The 23368-nt window shown below is 41.7% G+C and overlaps 1 protein-coding gene and 1 long non-coding RNA gene across 4 annotated transcripts in view; one reads left to right on the top strand and one right to left on the bottom strand.

Annotated features, from left to right (window-relative positions):
• PRRX1 (paired related homeobox 1) overlaps nt 1–23368 on the bottom strand; it is an 82314-nt gene that overhangs the window by 51997 nt on the left and 6949 nt on the right. The gene's annotated exons all lie outside the window — the stretch shown is intronic.
• Nucleotides 1817–22615, top strand: LOC123001601 (uncharacterized). The gene is made up of 3 exons (XR_006410665.3): nt 1817–6590; nt 7289–7464; nt 7554–22615. It is a non-coding gene; the product is annotated as an uncharacterized LOC123001601 (long non-coding RNA).

Genomic DNA, 23368 nt, shown 5'->3' with positions numbered 1-23368 from the left:
CCAACGCATTTACTAACCCTCACTTACTGAGGTTGTTAAAGCTTCTCTTGAGTTAAAGCCTGCAAAATAATCATTTAATCAAAAGTGTTAAATTAGTTTTTACCCCATAAGGATTCATGTCAGTTTTTGGACTGATCATGGACAATTGTTAGTATAAACACATATTCTTTCCTGGAAATGTATAGAAATGTATTTCCTGGAGATGTGTTTCCTGAAGAGATCCCACTCCAGTTCTGAACTGCCAAGGTAAAGATAACTACTGTATCTTATAATCTGTTCCTCTCTCATAGTATCCCTTTCCACTTGATATTGTATATATTTGTTTATATATCTAATCTAGAATCCAGATTCTAGACCCATCAACCAACTCTTAAGTTTCTTGAAGAACAAAGAACTTTATACCGTTCAGAGTGCTTAATATAGTACCATGTACACATAATTGTACATTAAATATTCCTTGAATAAATGTTGCAATAAGGCAGGCTTAAGTGTTATAATAAGGCACTGTGCCCCCCACCCCAACAGAAGGTCCCATAGTCCCCTGAAACCTGGGGCTGGAATTCTGTGAACCACCCAGGGCACAAGGGTTAAAGTTTTCCCACTTTACATTAAACCCTTGGGACTATGCTCCTTTACTTTATTTATTTTCAATACTATACTTGTCACTCACACAAGAACAGGGGAGGGACAAGAGGGGGAGGAAGGGAGAGGGAAGGGAGGGAGGAGGAGGAAGGGGAAAGGAGAAAAGGAGGGGTGAGGGGACGAATAGAAGAAAGGAGAGGGAAAAAGAAAGGGAGAGAACGAGGAAGAAGGAGGCTGAGGAAAATATAATTCAATGTACCTGAAATAAAAACAAAAACATGAAAAAGAAAAAAAGAAAGGAGAGAGGGAAGATGAGAAGAAGGAAGGAAGGAAGGAAGGAAGGAAGGAAGGAAGGAAGGAAGGAAGGAAGGAAGGGAGATTTCTTCTCAGTGATGTCAGAATCCATTTGAGGGACACCTCAATAAAAACAAGTTGGTTCTCACTATTTACATGTCTGACCTGATTAAATCCATCAGCAGTTACTAAAGGACAGTACTTTATATTTCACGCCAAAGCTGGCTGACAAACATTTTGACCCAGTCCTTGCTTGCTCGCTGGCACCCAACCCATGTGCTTTATTTCACTATTCATTCAACAAACACTTTTTGAACAACAGTTTTCCGGGTGTGGATAGGCACTGAAGAAAGAGTGGCGACTAAAACTCGTCTCTCACTTGAAAGCTTACCCTACTTTCTACACAGGCATGCAAAACCCAGATTTGTGCTATTATCCATCCCCAAATTGGGTCAAGCAAACACCTTTCTATCACATTATCATCTCTAGACTCATTTCGTCTGCCTAGACAAAACCTTCTCCCTGCACTCAAGCCTTTTCTAATGCAGTGCCTCAGATCAGTTCACACCATCCTTTGTTCGGATGCATCAAACCAACGTGCTATTCTCTCCCTAGGCGCTTACGTTTTCTGAAATTTCCATCTGTTTTCTAAATTTTATTTTATCTGTACTCTTCTTGGAATCATACTTCTAAGACCTCCCTTGCACCTCACCTAGGCAGCCCATGTATATCCATCCTGATCCATAAAAACACTTGAATATTTGAAGCTCAGTTTATATTATAACTACTCTCATCACACAAATTCTCACGTATGAGGGCTTGGGGGGAAGACAAGTGTTGCCAAACATGTATTCTCTCCCATTTTCAAATTAAAAAGCTGGTCTACTAGTAGTAACTACTGATTGTGCTTTTGAGTATGATTATTTTTTAAAGATTTTCTTTATTTATTTGAGAGAGAGAGAGAGAGAAAGATAGCATGCTAAAGAGAAAGAGCACGAGCACGAGCAGGGGGAGGGGCAGAGAGAGGGGCAGAGGGACAGGGAGAAGCAGGCTCCTGGCTGAGCAGGGAGCCCGATGTGGTTCTCCATCCCAAGGTTCTGGGTTCATGACCTGAGCCAAAGGCAGACACTTAACCGACTGAGCCACCGAGGCACCCCTTGAGTACGATTATGATAAATGCTAAGACCCAACCAACTTTTCTCATGCACGCCATGGATACTTGAACTGTTCATGGTGGCAAAATTGACTATTATAATAATCTCCCTCTCCTGATCTATTCTAAATAGTGGACATCTATTCATCTTTCACTATCCAGTTCAAAGCTCATATCTTCCACAAAGTTCTTCCTTGGCTACTGGATGACAACTCTGTCCTTTGCAACCCTTCTTTATCCTGTCCTGATCCTGACTCCATTCTAGAACCCAAAACATACTGCTGATTTAGGATTCACATGTCTGCTTCTTTTAAACTATGAGCTCATAAGGGTCAGGGACCAGACCTTATATGACCCAATATTTCTAGTGTTGTGCATGGAACATTGTAGGTGCTCTGCAATTGAACAAATGGGAGGGAAGAGAGGAGGAAACATCTTACATATAACAAAAAACTAAAAAAACAAAGCAAAACAAAACAAAAACATGGCTAGCAGGAGCTAGAGACTTTCTGGTAGCTCCTGAATTTTCCAAGTGGAATATTGTCTGGAATCTCATGAGAAAAGTGTTTCATTCAGATGATGAATGTCAACATCTTTTTCAGCCAAAAGGTAACCAAATCTTTAAAAGGTTTTCTCTTTTTTGATCTATTTGTCCGTCTCTCAAACACATGCAGATCAGTCTGCTCTCCAGATCTCCATCCACATGCTTCCCCTTTCATAGGACAGGATCCAATCTCAGTGCCCCAAGCTCCCCACACTTCACCCCATATCGCCACCTGGTGTCCTAAAGCAAGAAAAATACCTAAGAAAGGAAAATGGCTTCTTTAAGCTGATAAATATCAGGACCCTGGAACTATATACTGAGAGCTAACAAAACAACAACAACAACAACAACAACAAAACCCACGTCCCTCTCGGCATAGACTTCTGGTCATAAACGTAAAGATTAGGTGCACAAACCTCCCTCAGAGTGCAGTCTTATTTCCACTCATATCTTCACAAAAAAATACAAACGCTCTCGATCTTTTCAGCTCCATGGACGGTCTTCTCCCCATAGATTCCATGTTTTACAGCTTCTTCTACCAAGTAAACTATATTTTATCATTTGCATCAAGTAAATTTAAAATTGTCTGTCCGAGGTACAATTTAGCCTGTGGCAGCCAAGAATATCTTCATTCTTTCCTGCATTCATTTAGCTCTTGGATGACTCCGTCCTATGTTCTAAGAACTTTACGGGGATCCACAGAATCATCTAAATTCAAATTGATGCAATCAAAAAAATCTTAAAGTTTTTTTTGTTGTTGTCATTGTTTGTAGCGAGTACAAACGTATTTTATTATTAGGTGCCTTGAAATATCGAAAATTAGTAAAGGTTTCTTTCACTGCCCTTAAGAAATTGGGGAATATGAGATTGGGTACCAGTGGATTAGGAAAAAATATATCCTGATGGATTCAGTACAACTTTAAATCAATAATTCATGTCTCAAATGTCTACTTTTAGCTCACATTATCTTTTATCTGGTTTTAACCATGCAGTTGATTGTTAATGTACAGGATGATAATTCGATTGTCGTGGAGCTAGGAACCAGAAGATGGATAGCTGAAGAATAATATAAATTTTATTTGAACTTGGGTCACCACAAAATCATCAAATGAGTTTCATTAGTGAAATCAGCAATTATATAGTGAACTATTGGAAGCAAAAAATGCCACCATCAGAGATTCCCCGCCAACAATTCTCAGAACAAAGACAAAGTTTTCAAGACTCCAAAATAAAATGGGCAGGAGGGATAAGAACAACATGGTGAGTTTCTTCTTAGGTTAAATGCATCCATTTGTTTTATTTGGAGATTACAGTCATTTTGTCATGTTGGCGCTATAATGTCCTTTCTTTTCTAAAACAATATACCCAGAAAATGGTAGGAAGTTTATTTAATATCCTCACTTGACTAAATAAATATGGGTACCCTGATTTTTTAAAATAAAACTTTACTGGGTGAATAAATTTTTGAAGACTAGATAACCCTGAGCATAAATCTGAAATTCATTTTGAAGGCCTGGAAGTTGGAACCCTGAAACATACCGGTAATATACCTCAACATATTGTTGAGATCAAATTTAAAAAATCAAATTGCTTTTTCAAATGGATTGGTTAAATAAAAGCATTTTTTTCAGAAAAATAGAAAAAAAATAAGACACCTTAATTTTGCCACAAAGTATAGGCCATTTCTAGAGATGTCTATTAATACTACATAACATTACATTTTCCTGACCCACGTTGTACCTTGAGTGCTAGTTCTCTCTCAAGTTATTTGATACTGCTTTCTGGGTTCACAGTTAGTAGGGGGTTCTAGGTCTTACCTCCCAAGATCTCTTGGTTAATAGGTAAAATAATAATAACAATACTAATTTTTAGAGAGGCGTGACAACAGACTTAGAAGTCACTCAGCAAGTACATGGAAATATAGCCTAGATGCTTTGACTGTGATATGACATAGTAAACACCACGTTGCTTCTCACTCAGAATATTTTGATGCTTAGCTTAAGCAAAATGCATTTCTCTCCCACCTCTTCTCTTTCTCCCTCTTTCTTTCCCCCTTTCTCTCACCACAAAGCTTTCTGGGTTGAGTAAAAGTATTTGGTCACTTGCTCTTTGACCCCAGAGTCTCCTGAGACTATATATTCATTTTAAGAATGAGTCCCTTTAGTTACCTAAAGTGTCCTCAGACTAAATTGTTTCCAGATGTTTACGAATATTTCAAGGAAATATCCACACCGTTTTTATGGCTGAGTGATAAAGGACTCCGCAGTGTCTGCTCGATTGTAAAATAAGAACCAAGTACTTATTATAAAATAACTTCCATTCGGTGAGTATTTGCTACGTGCCAGGCACCGGGCTAACCACGTTCAATACATTATGCTCACGACACCCCCGTAGTGTGATCCTCGCTTCGGAGCAGAGAAAGGTGAGGCTGCAGAGCAAACAAGGGAGGGAACTGAGCTGCTCCACGAGCCCATGTTCTTGGCCCCGGCGGTGCCACCACTCCCTCAGAGCAAAACCCGTTTAGTTTAGACCAGAAAAGGACAGAAAGAATTCATGAAAGTCATGGGGTATTGGTAAGCATCCCAAGAAATTTCCTGTAAAACGCCGCAGAGGGAATTTGTGTGGTGCCGGTACCTCCAGCGGAGCTGTTCACCGAATCTGACTTCAGTGCGCTGTGAATGTACGAAGCCAAAACTTTCTCCTTATTTAAGAACCAGCTTTCACATACGGGGTTTGAAAGTCGCCTGCTCAGTGTTGATATTGTTCTTCGCTCGATATTCTGAGTTGTAAAAACAAAAACAGAAACACAATCCCCAATGGTCAAGGTGACCTTTTTTTTAAAAAAGCCCTTAATGTCATAGAAATCATGCTTTTTGTTTAATTTTGTGCTACTCTTAAAACAGGCTGTCATTAGCAGGGGAACTTAAAGGACTTGGATTTGGGGTGGAGATGGGGAAGTGGCCAATCAAGTCTTGATGATTCTAACTAACGTTAAGAAACAAGGCAGAACCATCTACAACGTATTGATGGATGCTAGTTCCGGTCCCCAAAACAAGAGGTGGTGCGAAAGCTTATATTTATGCTTGGAAAATTTTTTATATGGTCTCCTTGCTTTCATTTACCTAGGTGGTATACACTTCCAACAAGTTTCACCTAGGTTGAGTTTCCAGATGACCTTGGATTCTCAAAGTGTCGTCTCTCTGAGAATGAAGTAACTCCAGAGCGTGTGCCTTAAAATGTCAACGGCAGGTTCTAAAAAGAACCCACCAACTGGGAAATCCATATGCAGGCAATTAAGAGGTGACTCTGTTTGTTCTAGAAATGCCTCCCATGGAATCGAGTGAGCAAGCTGCCGCAGCCGCCTGTCTCCTACCGATGTTAAATGTCATCTATTCATGCCACCTCTTCCTCTGCTCTCATCAAACGGCTACCCCCCTAAGGCTAGAATTTGAATGAGTGTCAGAAATTGCTGACCTTGGCAAATCACATTTTCCTTAGTCCTACTCCCCAAGGCACCACCGAACTCTCAGACTTTTGACCTTGCTGAAAACCATGGGATTATTTGAATGAGAAATTCTCTTCTCCACTTCTCTTCCTTCCCCTTCTGCTTCTCTCCTCTCCAAAGCCACCATAGGTTCTTTTAAAGAAAAGCTGGGATATGAAACGCCAGCTGCCCCCTTCCACCCTCCTAGGCTTTTGGTCCTCTAAGCCAGCATGTTTTCTAAGCTGCCATTCTCTACTTGGAAGATGATGTTTTTAAAAAATCTCTGGGACACAAACAGTAACTTGTTGTTTGTACCTTTGACTAAAAATCTACCAGGCTTTTTTTTTAAATTGTAATGTTGTTTCAAATCTTTTTTAAATGAGTTTAATGCTAGTGAAAGGTGCCAGATTGACAGCCTGGAGGCGGAGAGTTGGTATTTTTAACTCTAACAGAGTGAAGCAATGTCAGCTACTGGCAAGGAAACTCAGAGGCCTCGCCCTTCTGCTCGGAGCGGTTCTTGTGGGATTGAAGAGGTACATGTCCGCTTCAAACGCGCTTGCTTAGTGTTTATATTCTTCTTAACTCACGATGCTCTGACTTGTAAAAAAAATTTCTGGGGCGCCTGGGTGGCTCAGTCATTAAGTGTCTGCCTTGGCTCAGGGCGTGATCCCGGCGTTCTGGGATCGAGCCCCACATCGGGCTCCTCCGCTGGGAGCCTGCTTCTTCCTCTCCCACTCCCCCTGCTTGTGTTTCCTCTCTCGCTGGCTGTCTCTCTCTGTCAAATAAATAAATAAAATCTTAAAAAAAAAGTTTCTAGTACACTGAAATCCTGTTCGAATGCCTCCTCTTCCGTGAACTCTTTCCGCACGTGTCCCTGCTAGACGTGAAAAATCCACCCTCTGAATCCCTGGCAATGTATGACTCACTTGTTACGCAAAGCTTTACAGTAGTATTGATCAGATCTGGAACCATGCATCCTTTCTTCCATGCTGTACCTCCAAGACTCCACGACGATCACAAATAAGCAGGCATTACCGTTTCATTGTATAGACACATCACGGAGGCCAAGAGAGGCTCACATAGGCAGAAATAAAGGCAGACCTGAAATCTAGATTTTCTGATTCCAAACTCTTTATTCTTCATCTACTGGAACAAATATCTTTTAAATTTCCTAGTCTGAGTGAAAGTACTGTAATTCCCAAATCATCTTCCCTCTAAATGTGTCTTGCAGATTGCCTTCATAAACCCCCTGGCTGGGAGTCAGGCTTTTGAGGGCTGCTGAGTTGTTCCCCAGTCAGCTGCTCGTCCAGACTTGAATCACCCTTTGACAGCACTTCCCACGCCTGAGCCGACTCCGACCGGCCTTCCCCACCTCGCACTGTCCTGTGTGTCCCCTGGTGTCAGGAGGTGAGCAAGCCTGGTGGTTTCAACCATATCCGGTATACACTAGCCCATCCTGAGTCAAGTTTCTCTGCTCTTTTTTTTTTTTTTCTCAGAACATTGATGAAGACATTAGAGGAAGCTCAGAAGAGATAAGCCGAATAAAACCTCAAATAAACCCTGTTAAAGCCAATATTTCAGCCTCGGGAAAAATAGTGATTCAATTCCCTGTGTGAAGAAATTAAACTGGTTGCCTCTGTGTTCTAGTGTGGAAGTCGGGGGCCTGTCGTCTTGTTCCAAGGTTCGGTTTATATGAAGACCAGTTTTTCCATTCAAATTCTGAACTTTTCTTCCTGGTCTGCTTAATCAATTGCATAATTATAAGTTTATGCTGACTATAACTTGTCATTTGCCAAATTACTTGAAATCGCATGAGAAGTGTTGGCAGACAGAACGCTCCGGAAGATGAGCCAGAAGGCATTTCTCAACTCTCAGGGTGCGACAAGCTGCAGAGCGCTTAAACTATTGGGGGTTCAAAATCTTCTTTAAAAGCAAGATGGATCTGTTCAAAATTTCTCCTGACAGTTTTCCAACGAGTGGTTTCTTACAGGTTTGAAATTCCTCCTCTGGGTCAGAGAAAGTTCCATTTGTAAGGAACGATGAGGAAAGATCTCATCCAGCCCCCGTAGCACAAAATGTCTGCCCTGAGAAACAGGCACGTAGAATGAGAGACAGGAAGGGGGTGGCATTGCTGTTGAGACTTTGAGCTGGTTCTGCCCCCCAAGGCTTGAGGTACTGTTGAATAATAGGAAAAAGAGGAGGAACAGTTTGCAGTATTGATGATTTCAGGATTGGACATGTTGAAATTACTCTGAGGTGAGCCATGTGCGAGTCAGGGTTAGTTAGACTCACCTCACCAATTAGATGATTGGCTCTTTTGGCAAAAGCCCACGCCCCAGGCTTCTTCGGCGTCCTCCGGAGTGCTTGGCACAGTGCTGAACACAATAAATATTTGTTAGCTGAATGGCTGGTGGTAGGTAACGCGCTCTGATGGCGCTCATTGGAACTGCGATTACTAGTCCATTGTTTGGAGAAAAGACCTGACTGATTTCTGACCTTTGGTGGCATTAATGCAGACACACTGAAGGGGAGGAACTCTGACCCAGGAAACACAAATCACTTCTTGAGGCATTTCAGCTACACAAGCCTTCACATCTCTGGATTGCAGTTGTTAGCAATGCTGCTGCCTTCTGATGTTTTGCTAAATGACAAAGGGGCTGCTTTTGCAGAACTTAAAACAGAACCCTTCCTTTCTGGGAAAATTATAGGCCGTACGTGAATTACAGGCTCTAGCTTTTCAAATAACACACTCAAGGAAAACTTGCTCCCATTTCACACCCCACTGCACCCCACCACTCCCTGTCCTTTGTCAGCTGCTTCCAGGGAGCCTGCCGTGGAAAGGCTTGCAAGTTTGAGAGAAAACCTGGGTACAGAAATGCAGAAAAGACGAGGCTAAGAGAAGTGCATGCCCTGGGTGAGTCCGCCAGGCAAGGCCCGTTGCATGTACAGAGCGAGCTGGCTCATGGCCACCTGGGCCCTCTAGCGAGCCCAGCTGGGTGCCCACCACCGCTGCTCAGCGCCTCAACCATAAGGCCGTTCAAAACATCATAATCCCTCACTTGGCCCATTGCAAGAACCTCTTAACCACATCTTCTTTCTCTTCCAATCTACGTACGTTCTCAATAGAGCAGACTGTTCTTTCCATTAGGTGAGTCAGATCACAAGACTCCCCAGTGTAAATCTGTCCCATGGCTTCCCACTGCCATCATTCTTAGGCTGAAAGCCCAACTCCTCACTATGGTCTACAGGGTCCCTATCACCTGACCCCTCACCTACCAGCCCCCATCACTTGCTATCCTCTCCCCACACTGTCCTTCATTCTGTTCCTCGGACTTCCCCAGTTTCTTCATGCCTACTGGCCGTCGCACATGTTCTCTTCTGCTGCCTGATTTTACCTGGTAGGTAAAATGCTCTGATAGTCTTTACTCTGATCTCCACCTAGTTAACACCTTTGTTTCATTCCTACCTCTGCCCGAATGAGGCTGGTTCATTTCCTTTATAGGACTTTTCATTATTTACCTAGTTGTTTGTTTATTTACTTGTTTATTGCCTTTTCTTCCCAGGAGAAAGTAAGGTCGGTGAGGAGAAGCAAGTGGTGGTTTTCACTGCTGAATCCCCAGCACCTAGAATAGTGACTGGTGCACAGCAAGTACTCAATACAGATTCGCTGAATGTACGAGAAAGTGAGTGAGAGAAAGAAAGAGTGGGAGTTTGTTCTGCAATGGTTACAGATTTAAACCTAACTCTCCCACTTTGTTTTACCAGCAAATCCCAGAAGATGGGGCCTTGGAGTGCCCAGGGCTTATTGCCTGTAGGCCCAGATGATGACAATTCAGCACCTTATTTCTCTATGTGTTTATCGTCCTCACTGGGAACTCTAGAGAAGAGGGGTGGGTAGGAAGACAGAGGCACCCAGACCTCAGTGGCATTCTGAAAGAAGCCGTGCAGTGTGACATGAGAGCACACAGGAGGAACACCAAATTCAGACCCTGGTGGCCAGGCATGGGTGGTGCAGAGGCTGCCCAGAGATCAAATTCATCTAGTTCTCGATTTGGCCCAGCACTGGTCCTACACTAATAAAGGGGCCAAGACATCCCCTTCCTCCTTACCATTGAGAGACTAAGCCACTTCCTTCCAGAAGCAACACTCTAGCTGCCTCCACCATCACTATAGTTCATCTGTCTCATACATTTACCAGCCTTTTGGACGTTTCCAGAAAACCCAATCACCCCTTATGACATTGCATCTGGAAAATGAATTTCCAGCCCCAAACAACCAAATCAGACTGTCTGAATCTTTCAAATAAAATCCTTTTCTTTACTTAAAAAACAAACAAACAAGCAAACACAACTCATTCCCATAGAGGGAGGGAATTTCAGCAAAAATTTTGGACCTTTTTTCCCTCAATATTCTCATCTGGTATTAGAACTGACGAAGTTGAGAAGCTTTGTACACCTGTGAGGAAAGGTAAGGAAGAGCCGCATATACCTGATTTAATCTTCAACAGACTTTTCAGAAATACATTGCTGTTCTTCCAGTCTCATAAGATTATAGAGTAGAGGGCCTTGTTGGCATGTTCAAGGTCAGAACCATGACCAAAATCAATCTTCACCTTCAGTAAAGCTCTCTGGCTCACCTAGTTTCTTCTCTAACACTATCTTCCGATTCACTCTTTCATTCGAGTTCACTGAGCCCCATAATTAACCTCCATTTTGCCGCTTGACTGTCACTTAAGTATCCAGGGCCATCAGGGCGTTTTCTTTACAAAGATATCATTTCCTGATGGATTATTTGCATTTTTTCATTTGCAATCCCAATACATAGTCCAGGACTACAGTTACTGGAGTTCTGTGTTCCACTGAATAAATGTGGCAGAAAAACCATTCGGCTCAACCATCTCCTTCCAATTTTCTAGCCACTGGAAGGTAAATGAGAGGATAATGGGATACGGAGTTCCAGAGGCATTGAGACAAGTGCTGGTTTCATCAAGACCAATTTTGAGGCTTCAGGCAAGTTGTTAAGCCTCCTCGGAGTCTCAAAGCCTTATTTGTAAATTGGAGGGTGACGATATCTACCACTCAATGTTACTGTGAGAATTTGAACAACAGAAGTAGTATAAATCACCCAGCACATGACCTGGTCATGTTGGGTGCTCCATAAATCTTAATTTCTTTCCTTTAGGAAAGATTAAGGAAATTTTAATTTCTTCCCTTTCTCCCTTCTCCCCCTGAAAGACCCAAAGGCACTAGATAAGTGGGCTCATTTCTGAGCAGCCAAGGGCCAAACACAAAGAAACACAGGAACTAATCCCCATTCCCTAGGCTAACCCAGAAACCTTCTTTGTTGTTTGATTGATTCATTTTATATCCTTATGGGATAATAGAAATAAAACGGCATTTTTACAGTTACATTATAGAAGTCAGTTTCACATTCGGGATTGTCTTTCTATGGAAGCATTGTGCTTGCTACTCAGAAAACTGCATTTAAACTCGGAAGCCCAGCTGTCTTTGGTAACTGTTCCTCCAAAAGGAAAACTCATTGAGAAGGTGAGTCAGATGGGATAACTTTCAGGACAATCACAACCAAGGCCAGCCTCTGCAAGTCTGAAATATGGGATGTTATGACACTTGGTGAATTACTTCTGACGTACTTAATTATGCAACAACAAGATTTGCAGGAGCATAACCACATCGTTCCCCTGGGTATGCTGCCAGTGTGCTCCGCAAATGATTAAATATAAAATAAACAACAGCTAACTGTGAATTATGAAGTTGTAATTCCACCAAGGGGGTTCCAGTGATGTCATAAACCACTAGAGCAAAGTTCATGTCACCAAAGGATCCCAGATGGGCTTCGAGGCCTGTTACTCAGCAGTGGTCTCTGCTGCAGATACGGCTCCGGAAAAGCCTTTCCCCTTGGTTTTTGGCCCTTCTCATCTCTGCAAGGGCCCTCCATTCTAGTTCTCTTCCTCTGAGCTTTCTAAAGTCCACTAACCCTGCTTTTCCAAATGATGTTTAATGAGTTAAATGGTCTGTCATTTAAGAAGCTATTTCCAGGGCGCCTGGGTGGCACAGCGGTTAAGGCTCAGGGCGTGATCCCGGCGTTCTGGGATCGAGCCCCACATCAGGCTCCTCTGCTATGAGCCTGCTTCTTCCTCTCCCACTCCCCCTGCTCGTGTTCCCTCTCTCGCTGGCTGTCTCTATCTCTGTCGAATAAATAAATAAAATCTTAAAAAAAAAAAAAGAAGCTATTTCCATCCTTCCCCCCAACACTCTTTAGACAACAATCTATGAATTGAATACACTTCATTAGGGGGAAGAAAGCTTAATATTTAATAGAAAATCCATTTAGGACAAAAGCTTTGGAGCCTACCTTAAACGGAGCAATTTCAGATGTAACTTGAGTATGTGCCAAGCCTAGTACCCCACTAATGGGATAAAATTCTGTTTAAACATGGCAAAGTTGGAAAAGTTACGCTGAGATTTCAAATGAAACCTTTTCACAGCCAGGATCTGAAAAAGACGGTAAACGAAAACTTGGTGGCCCCACCCAAAAGCTCCTGAATTAAAATTCTGGGAGTGGAGTCCAGCAATCTGTGTTTTTACATCCCTCCAGGTGATTCTGATGTGTGCTAATGTTTGAGAACTGCTTGTCTAGAACTAACGCAACCCAAGGTGGAGTCTGGACTTGGCTTCTCCTTGGTAATTCAGGACCTTATCCATCTGAAAATTCCACCCCAAGAGTTTCTGCAGGCCCTCAGGGGGTGCCTCCCTCGTGATGATGAATAGTCTATTCAGTTACCATGTGACATCCAACAATGTTTTTCCTCTGTAGTATGAGTCGATGAAGTTATGCAGAACCTTATAAACTCATGCTTCAGGGTTTTGTTTAGAAAACATTGAGATCCATCCCACTCATTGAATGGTTTTTTAATAAAATTCTATACGCTGGCAAAAAAAAAAAAATTGGCCTTTTCAAACTGTGTATAAAATAAGTAAGCAAAATCGCATAAATAGAAAAACTGCTTTATCAACCATCAGATAGGAAGGAAGGACTTTGTAAGAAAAAGAGAGAGACACACACAAAATACTGAACTCTAACTTCCTAAACGTGGCATATTTTTCATCTGAAAATGTACTTAAAACTGAAGTTAAATTGCAAATCATAGTATCTGTGTGATAGATTGCTCTCTCTTTGGCACGTGTTTTTTTCTTCCAGAATAAGAGCCAAGATAACAATCACCTAAAATTAGTCATAGTGAGGATTTTTACAACCTTCAGTAATCACCTTAAATGTTTTTTCCTTTTTTTTTTTTTTTTTTTTCCACATGAAGCACTTAAAACAGTGCCAGGCGCCTAGCAAATGCTTCATGGATTCTTTACTCAATAACTGCTTATTAGGTCATTTACAATATGAAAAGCACCATGAGTGCTCCGAATATAAAATATCTGCCTGTCTCCCCTTGTCTTCAAAACTTTATACACCTGGTTGAAAAGCCAAAACTAACGCTTATAAGGGGAGAGTTTAATAATAATGGACCACACAGGACCCCGTGGATGGCACGCAAAAATACATCCTTCAATGCCAATCACTATGAAAGAACATGGTCTACATACACGTTTGCAAACTTGACGGTATATGAAAATCATCTGGGATAAAAATGCACGTGTTTGAGAGATTCTGATTCACTGGGTATGAATGGGGTCCTGGGATCTGCATTTCAAGACATTTCAGTTCATCCTGATGAAGACAAACCAGGCATCACACTGTAAGATATACAGGATTCGACTGTAAGCATAGGAGAGAAAGAATCATATGATCTGTTATTTCTCTTTATCTCTTGCCTCTGAATCATCAGAAATGACCTGCACATAGGAGACACATAGAAGGAGGAAATGAAGTAATCAAGGACCAAGGGAAAGTTTTCCCACATGAGGAAGGATTCCACGCTCTCTAAAGGAGAACAGTAATGCAGCTCTCCGCACCGCAGTTCAAGACTACATGATCCCGTAAAGCACACACAGTCATTTCAGCAAACTTACACACATACTTCTCCATATGTCAGAACTGGTACTGCGGACAGATCTGTGTTCCTAATCTCAGTAATACCCACTAGGCATACTTAGGAGATGTTTTGCCTCTCTTTTGCATAAAGCACATGGTAAACTGCTTCTCTAGACCAGCACAGAAGTCATGCAACAAACTCGTCCAATCGCCTCACCCACAGTGACCCATTTTCTCCACATGTACCACAGGTGATGTTCATCTGTTACCAAAGAATGCCGAGGAAATCTAATCGTCAATTGCTTGGCAACAAAATAAAGAGTCCCGGATGCTTTATGATATAGAAATGCAGTCTGTGTGTCTTCTAGGTTTATCAGATTTCAAAGCAATACATAGGAAAGCAGGTCACATATCAAACTGGGGAACAGAACGTTTATCTTCTTCAACTGGTTAGGAAACCCAAGTTGACACAAGAGCAGCAACTTTACGTATGATCACAGTTAGCATGGCGAGTATTATTCATGTCTAAAAAATTAAATAAACCCCAAAGAAGTCTCAGAGGAACGGTAAGACGGTGCCATGTCAGAGACATTACACTACAGAGAAAATTCAACATGGTTGGTCTCCAGGAAACTTAGTGGCTGTGTGAGGTCTGGGATAAGAAGTCTTGACACCTGATGTCCTAAGCCCATGTCATATATTCTCCATTAAATTCAGTGTCCAAACTGGAGAAGGGCATTTGTCTTCTTTAGTCACTGCACAGTCCGTGGTGATGGATGAACACGTGGAAATATGAAAGGTCGGTGCCATTTCAGAGTCGAAGAAGATTCAGATTACTGGTTCATGCTAATGAGGAGAAGGGTGGCCTGAAGGAGGGGACCACAGTCGAAAACTTCTGAGCCAGACTCCCAGCTCTGCCAAGCACTCAGGGTGTGACTTCGCGCATCACTAGAAATCATAAGGCATCAGTTCCTGACTGGAGAACAAAAACAGCTGTCTCCTTAGTCACTTGGTAAGTGACATTCTGTAAGAGCGTGACTTTTGGAGTATGGGAATATCCCTAGTTTTAGTGACATTAAAATGGCTTCCAACACCGACTGGGAAACCACATTGAATTTATATCCGAGCCTGGAGTAACTGACATTTGTCAGAGATGGTACGGAAGTGGGAGCAGGAAAAGAGCAAACATTTTCTTGCATGCCTTCAGTGGGACGGGAAATAGGGGGTTGCAGTCTTTGTTCACATTATCTCATTAAACCCGTGTAATAGCTATTAACGTGCCAGGTTTTTAGGTGAGGAAATTGAGACCCAGAGATTTATCTAAAGTCAACCAGTAAGGAAATAGTAGAATCATAACTTAGCACAGAATTCTCTAAATACAGAGTAAAATGCTTTGAAACCCCTGATGCCCTTAAATCTAAATGAAAGATTCTTGCTTTTTGAAGGCTGGGGATCAATTTATTGAAACACATTCTTAGCTTTAAATTTTTGCTCGATAACATAATTTAGAAAAGTCTCCGCTTGATTTCTATGGTATAATAATAAATTTGGCCCTTTATTCCTCAAGTATTTTTGCAACTGCTGTACCTTTTAGGCCTGCTGCGTTCCCACGAGGAAGACAGGTAACAGCAGTTACATGTCCACTTTATAACAATGATTATGAACCAAAGGAGACAAAAGAGATTTGTGGAGCACGGTAATGTGTTGTGAAGTGGCGTGCTGGTCTCTCTAGTCCTCACTCAAAATTGTTTCACTAGACTATAACACATCCACAAGAATTTGGTTGACATCAAAGATAATGGGATAGAATGAAAAAAAATAAATAAGTACAATGGGATCAGGGAGGAAATATTCAAGTCACTTAACAGTAGCTCCCTAAAACTCTCCAAGCCAATTTTCTTCTCTGTAAAATGAAAATAATTATGCTACCCCCACCTACTTCTTAGAACTGGTTTTATAAAACATAATAACATTGGTATATGTTCTTGGAGTTTGTGCAGCAGTTTCATATTTTATGGCACTTTATTATTCATATTATTAATGTTATTAATTCTTTAAGACAAAGTAAGACATTAATTTATACAAGCAATCAGGGAAAAGAATTAAATCCTCCAGCAATCTGAGTACATACAGTAAGTCAGTTAAAATGATTGACTTTAAGGCCTACCCAGATACAGCTGGAATTTCCTGGCTGTTCAAGGTGGCCCTGATTCTCCAAAACAGAGCAAAAAAAAAAAAAAAAAAGAAAAGAAAAAAAAAAAAGAAAAGAAAAAAAACAACCTTACCACCCTGAGGAAGGAGAATGTTGGGGTAAAGGGGGATAAGAAAGGCATAAATTTAGGGACTCCTGGGTGGCTCAGTCGTTAAGCATCTGCCTTCGGCTCAGGGCGTGATCCTGGCGTTCTGGGATCGAGCCCCACATCAGGCTCCTCTGCTATGAGCCTGCTTCTTCCTCTCCCACTCCCCCTGCTTGTGTTCCCTCTCTCTGGCTGTCTCTCTGTCAATTAAATAAATGAAATCTTTAAAAAAAAAAAAGGCATAAATTTAAATAGTGCTCCATATATTCTGAGTAAAAATGATCACACCCAGAAAAATCTCTTCTTCCCTGAGGGAAACTAAGAACAGACTCATAACAGTCAAGTGTGCAGAGATATTATGTTCTGTTTCTCTTGTCAGAAGGGATTCAGCCTTTGAAATATGTGTAGCAAAACTGCAGATTTCAGTTTCATGATTAATGAACTAAATTACGTTTTATTTCTTAAATGTGTTGAGGATTCATCCTGTGGTCTTCCCTCAAACTTGAGTAGAGCTGCTGAACAGCACATCTGGTTATAGGCAAAGAGCTCTCTGGGTGGTTCTCCTTCTTTCTTCCCTCAGAAATAGGCAATGTGGGGAACTGCAGAAACTTTTATTGGGCAAGTGTGGTTTTTTAATCCTCGAAAATCGTGATTACTCTCTCTGTTCCCCCTTTCCCATGAGAGGGAGATTAATTTCTAAGATATATCTAATTCATAATTTAAAAGTTTTGTTCTACACGATTTTACATCACTTGATAATATTTTCCCTAAAGAAAATATTGGCATTCATCGGGCAAATGTTTTAACATCAACTTGCCTGGGAACGATTTTTAAATACACTTCATTATAACAATTTATATTTTCTTTGCAATTATCACTTTAAATAAGGGCTGTGGCACCATAGATTTTCATATACGGATAAATGCATTTTTTTTATTTTTATAAGTGCTTCTCCTGTCAAAATACACTACTGTGTGCTCTCACTAGCCTATGTGATCATCATTCTACAAGGTATAGAGAAATAAATGTCGTTTTCCTCCTCCTTTTTTACAAAAGCATTGTATGAGTTTTAAAAACATTAAAAAAAAAGAAAAAGAAAAAAAACACTTTTAAAACGACAAGTCAAGATCCAGAGATCTACAATAACAGAAAATGTACAGTCCCTTAGGACATTTTCTCCTCAACAGTTTTATGGAGCTCTTCCTTACTAAACCATGTAAAAACTAATTTTTTGAGCAGTAGCTCTCCAACTGTGGTCCCGGAATGTCCTTTAAGTATTATGCAGGCTTTTCCAATTTCAAAAGGAGACATGTGCTCATGTCTAGGGAAGGTTCCCAGCTAGAACAAGCAGCAAAGAAAAAGAAACTGTTTACCCTGAAGGTCTTTACTGCTGGGAATGGACCCACCGGAACCTGAGAACTCTGGGAAACAGCCGTGACATCACATCTCCCACAATCCTTGGGAGCTGTTGTTTGTTGTTTGTCTGTTTAATTTTTCTGATGAGAGCAAGTGGGTTACATGTTTGTGTATTTTCTTAATTTGGGGTGACAACTCAATCTTTGAAAATGGGGTGAAAAATTCCTCAATTGATTTAAGAAAAATCAGTAATGGAGAATGTTGATATAAAAATTGTGTAAAAATTAAGAAGGAAATATTTTAACACCAAACTATGAACTGCCTCTATATCAGGGTGGTGAAATATGGGTGACTTTACTTTCCCAATTAAACTTTTTAATGTAAAATAATACATTTTCTAAAATTAGCATGTATTACACTTTGGCATTACGCTTGTATTTTTTTAAAAAATTACTCACAAGCTAGAAATTGCAAAAATAGCAGAACCACACTATACGAAAGAAAGAAAGAAAGAAAGAAAGAAAGAAAGAAAGAAAGAAAGAAAGAAAGAAAGAAAAGGAAAAAGAAAAAAAGAAAATTTATTTAATTTGCTTACTGCAGCTTTACTATATACGCTGTGGAATATGCCTCTTCCCTACCACACTCCCCCAAATCTCTAATCTTAAGAAAATCCTCAAGCTATATTAACAACCACAAAATATTTAGAAAATAATTAAGCAATGCTTGTAAAAGCTCTGATTATTTCTATAGTAAAGCATCAAGGGAAGGGGTTTGCTTTGTCTAAAATGAAGCCGTCAAGAAAGGTGTCACAAAAAGCAGACCCCTGAAAGGTAGCATGGGTGGGTTTGCAAAAAAGAGGTACAGAGCAAGGACATTTCCTATGAGAAGTCAGAAGCAGAAAAGGGACTAGAGGACATGGGGAAATGTCCTAGCCTAAGTTGCATACTAGGGAAAAGTAGGAGAACAGTTCTGGTTTCTGTGTGAATGGGCAGGTTGCTGGGACATGAATGGAAATGTAGACTATAAAAGGTGATTTAAAAAAAAAAGGCAAACAGGACAAATAATTTGGTTCTGATGTATAATAAAATGAGACGAAAACAGAGAGGAAGGCAAGTCAAAACAGACTCTTAACTATAGGGAACAAACTGAGGGCTGCTGGGGGGGGGGGTACCTGCCTGATGGGCATTAAGGAGGGCACTTGATGAAATGAGCATTGGGTGTTGTATGCAACTGATAAATCATTAAATTCTACCACCAAAACTAATAATATAGTATATGTTAATTAAATTAAATTTTAATAAAAAATTTTTTAAAGACTAGAAAGCAATTGTGAATTCTAAAGGAGAGAACCATGATTTTTTTAAAACGTGTTTGTAAAAGAATGCACTAGCATGCCTTTTATTCATTCAGCAAATTTTCCTTGGGGATCTATTCTATCCACCCTGTACACCACCTACAGACAGGAGGACAAGCAAGGAGACCCAGTTAGGAGGCTGGTACAGCAGTGCAGGTAAGAGATCATAGATTTTTAAGAGGAGATGGATTCAGGTGATTTTGGAAGGTAAACTTGTTGAGATTTGGACATGGACTGCACAGAGGCGGAAAGGAAGGAGTCAGGATGAGTCTGAAATTTCTGAGTTTTGCATCCCCATGTTGTGATACGGAAAAACAGGAAAAGCTGCAAGAGGATCAGATTGGGGAAAGGGAGCTCATTGGTGCCATGTTTTGTTGTTTTTGAGTTTGAAGCACTTCTGTGATGTTCAGGTGGAAATGTTGAGTAGGTAGCTTCATTTGGGGACCTGCAGTTCCAAGGGGGGCCGTGAAGCTGTAACCTGGGGAGTCTTCAGTATGCGGATGGTTGCTGAAATGGTGAGCCTGGAGGAGATCTCCTAGGCAAAAGGTATAAAGTGGGAAGGGGAATGGAGGGGGCCCAGTGCTTCAGCTGGATTCCAAAGGGGATCCACTGAAGATGGGGAGGTCATTCTATCACTTAAGCATTCACTGAGCCGAGGCAACAGTTTAGCGGCTATCCCGGTGGTATAGGACTACTGCGATCCAGACGGGTATTTAGGGAAGTAGGCCTGGTGGAAAATGGATGTACATAATTCCTGAGTGTCATCTCCCAACCTGAATTAATGACAATATGTCAATGCCCAGGTCTAAACGTTTAGATTCAATACCTATTTCCACTGGAACTTTCAACTTATATGCATTCATGAGTTACCTAAAAAAGAAACAGAGCAGTAACCAGCTCCCCAAAACTCTACTCCCAAGAAGTCTCTAAGTGGGCTATTATAAAATGAATTATCAGACAGGAAAAATACATGAAAATGCTTGGTTATGTTATCTATCATTGAGCTCAACAGCTCTCTTCTTTTCAGAGGATTCTAGAAAACAGAATTTAGGAGGTTTCCATGGCCTCTAGGCACCAGTTTTCTAGGCAGCACACATCTCTGGACAGCCAGTCGGGGCGCAGGGCATGCAAAGAAGACAAGGATGGTTGACAAAGGCAGGAGTCTGGACATTGATTCCCCCACCTCCCACCAGGCCCAGGCCAAATCCTCCAAGCCCTTTGCACACTAGCATGAATTTGTGTGGATAAATACAATGGAAACTTGAGCAAATGGGGTTGTCTATATATATCTGAAGTGCTGGCTAGGCCTTTCACTTTGCCCCATAGTCAAGCTGATTAAACTTAGCATATCCTGGCTCAAATTTTGATTGAGTTGGGCCCCTTGGCCTTTAAGTTGTATATCTGAATCCTCTTTGAAAAGATTTGGCCTCCCCATATATATTTAGAGTACAGGGAGAGAGCCCATCTGTTTTTATGCTTATTTATAACTACACCACCTTCCAGCACCGTGAGGTCCTTTAAAATATAATGACATGACTGATGATGAGAAATTAAGTGAATGGGGTGAATGTTCTTACTCTCAGACAAACGTTTGTGGGAGTGCAATTTCCCCTGCAGCTCTGGCCTGGCACCTCTGTTTCTAGTGGACACCCAAGCTCAGATTATCTTGGAATGTATGTACTAACCACCATCTCTGCTAAGAAGACAAAGTATTCACTCTGCCAGTGTGTTGCTCCCACTGTGGCCTTGCCTTGCCGACCTCCAGATTCAGGGTGTGGTAAGGAGAGAAGCAGAAAATCCCAAGATTTACAGAAGGAGGTTAAGAATTTTCCTCATACGTCCTGTAAATTACTCGAAACTCTTGTCCACAAAGGGAGGATGAGTGGAAGCCGGGAGTTAGATGTGGGGGCACACACCAAGACTTGGGGTAGCTATTGTCCTTCCTTTGGGAGAAAGAGGGTTCCCCTAACCCCGGGGGCCTAACTGTAGGATGGCCAGGTCTGCCCTGTGTGGAGACTGGGGTCCTATGAGAGTGGGGGTCTGTAGCAGGTCTGCAGCAGCGCCTAATTCGACGGCGCTCTAGCTCTCCAAAGCACCTGGAGTTTCTATACAGAGACGTCTCACCCACCTCCACAGACACAAACCGGCTCCTTCCCAGGCACCATCCCTAGCACCCACTGACTTAGGGTCATCTAGTCCCGTTAGGGAGTACTGCGAGAGCGCCCCTCGCGGTTCCCGTTCACCCTGGAATCCTGAGCACCCTCATTTCAAAGGCGAGAAAGGCAGAACTCCTACCCGCTAGCTCCCTGCTTCTGTTAAAATGCGGGTCTAGCATATATTTATGCAGTCCACGGAGTGTCTTCACGACATCGATATTTCCTATCTTTTGCTACTCGTGTCGAAAGGTCCTCCAGCGTGTCGCTCTCCTGCCAGAGTCCAAGGTTTTCTGAAGTTAGGGTAGGTCCCGCCCCGGCCGAGGAGGAATGCGCCCCCTTTCGGCCGGAGAAGGCAAGCCGAGGCCCGTCGGGCAAGGCTCGCGGGTACACTGCACCCCGCCGAGTTGCTCCTCAACGCCTTTGGAACTCGGAGGACGAGGGCCGAGGTGGCGTGAGGGTGTTTGCATCTTTGTTCCAGCCGGGACGGAGGACATTAAAATCTAAGATACTATCGAGTTCTGTCTTGAAAGTTAAAATTTTACTCTTCACTGAATTTCTGTTTTAACTCTTCCTTGCTCCATCTCCGCCCTCACTCCTTCACCCCCCAAAAATGGTGCGATTGCAGGAGAGCCTGCTATTCAGGCCCAGTGCGGTCGCCACTTCTGCAAAGAAGTTTCGGTATAGTCTCTCCTCGCCCGCCCGTGAAGAACATTTCCAATCGCTTGCAAATAGCTCCAAGCAGACAAAATAGGAACCGGAGGACCTGTCCTTGTGCTTTCTAATAACTGGAATCTTCGGGATTCAAATTAGTACACATTTTTCACATTCATTCCTCAACTGAAGCTCAATCTGGGGAAATCAATAGCGGCAAAAATAAGCCTCAAATTTCTTGGGAATTAGAGCTCTCTTGTTCTGTGCTGCAGCAAAGGGGCTGGGACATCTAATACCGGAGGACTGAATTCTGGTCATGACTTTATTCCTATATCTGAGACCTTGCAAGAGCAGCAGAATCCTTATGATTCTGATTGTCCTTGGACTCTTCTGAGAAGTCACTTGGGAGTGCGATTAATTTGTTCTTACAAGTTTTCTTTATTTTCTTTCATAAAATTTCCTCCACCAACCACTGCCACCTTGCCTTTAAAGTGACTACCGCCCCTGTACTCCGCTTCCCAGCTTTTTTTTTTTTTTTTGAGAAAAGTGGTTCCAGGACAAGTGAAATGTAGGAATTTTTTTTTAGTCTAAACCTAAAATCGATAGTTCACAATTTTCTGTACAACTATTTCTGTAAGGCTACCTCAAGAAATTAGACAAACGACCGTGTCAAGAATCTACTAATATTCGGACCACGGTGGAGACATCTTACTCAAAAACTTCTGCAGGTGGAAAACAAACCCGCTAACCCCCAAACACCAACAACTGTCTTTCCTCAGATGCCTTGGCAACGTATCTCCGCATTTATTGATTTAATAAGAAACAGCATTTAGAGAGAAGAAGGTTGTGGCTGTTTGTCGATACTGTTTAGCTATTTGAGATCATTTTTAATTGAGTGTTGTTAGCCTGCTTATCAAGCTACTTGAATTTACAAGAATCTAAATTCTTTAGGATGAATATTAATGTTGTTGACATAGACATCCCTTTGAATTGTTGAAAAGGGAGTTAAAGGACACCAAACCTGTGGGGTGGTACGGGGCCCTGTATCAAATTAAAATAGAATTCGAAGCAGAACACCTAATTACAATGGCGTGGACTCACAGGTCGTTCTGTAAATGTTTGGACACCAAGTGGGCACAGGAAGTTAGCCCCTTATCCAAGTATTTCCTGTAAATGTATAATCTCTAGCTCAGAGGAATACCCCAAGAATCCTCTTGACTGACCTTACGAATTGGCTTGAATAGAGGATGCTGAACACCCAAGTTTTACTTTTTCTTTGGGGTGGAGTTCTTCCCCAAGAAACTCTTCCACCCCCTGCAAAAAATAAAATAAAAATAAAAATAGAATAAGCAAAACGCGAGCCTTATCTCCTTCACTATAAACACTACTCTCCCGATTAAAAAAAAAAGTACTTCCTATGGCTTCTTCTAACTCCATCTCTCAAAGAATAAAAAATAAATAGATTTTCTCGGAACCGTTGAAAGCTGGCACCC

The sequence above is a fragment of the Ursus arctos genome, unplaced genomic scaffold, assembly GCF_023065955.2.
Source record: "Ursus arctos isolate Adak ecotype North America unplaced genomic scaffold, UrsArc2.0 scaffold_2, whole genome shotgun sequence".
NCBI lineage: Eukaryota > Metazoa > Chordata > Mammalia > Carnivora > Ursidae > Ursus > Ursus arctos.
Note: the sequence above shows the minus strand (reverse complement) of the source record. Positions and strands in the feature narration are given on the sequence as shown.